The sequence below is a fragment of the Triticum dicoccoides genome, chromosome 5B (genome assembly GCF_002162155.2).
Source record: "Triticum dicoccoides isolate Atlit2015 ecotype Zavitan chromosome 5B, WEW_v2.0, whole genome shotgun sequence".
NCBI lineage: Eukaryota > Viridiplantae > Streptophyta > Magnoliopsida > Poales > Poaceae > Triticum > Triticum dicoccoides.
Genome location: NC_041389.1, coordinates 595990510 through 595991181, shown reverse-complemented (window position 1 = coordinate 595991181; position 672 = coordinate 595990510).

Here is a 672-nt window from a genome sequence, read left to right as displayed (position 1 = left end):
TGGATGCGGCGGATCGAGTATGGTAGGGTGGCGAGGTGGTATGGGCAGAGGCGCTTGGAGGAAGAAGAAGGGCCCGTTGGATTGATTGTGGATCGAGTATTGCCAAATCCAAAGGTTGGTGTCTAAAAAACAACGGTTGGGACAAAATCAACTGGTATGATTCTTTTGTCGGCAACTGCTATATAGACGATCTTTTTTAGCACATTTGACCAATCTCCCCGTTCTAGATGGTGGAGGCCATGTCTCGGCTTGATCTGGCCACTACTAGGAAAAGGGCTATAGATAGGATTGATACTAATGGCGCACCAGGTAAGTAGTGTGCCACTACTATATACTAATGGCGCACCGGTTGGAGGTGCGCCATTAGTGTGGAAGACACTAATAGCGCACCAGGCACATGGTGCGCCACTAGTATTGATTTTTTTCATTTTTCCATAGGCGCATGGTGCCAAAGTGCGCCATTACTAGTTCTACCAAGTAATGGCGCACCTTGTAAGCAGTGCGCCATTAGTATAATTTTTTTTTACTTTTTTGCAAAACTGCTAATGGCGCACCGTGTATATTTTCATGGACACTTTTTGATCTCGATCTCGATCCCACCCGCACCCTCCCCCACTAGCTCCACCGCCGCCGACGACCCACCGCAACCCTCCCCGCTCCACCGCCGCCGAC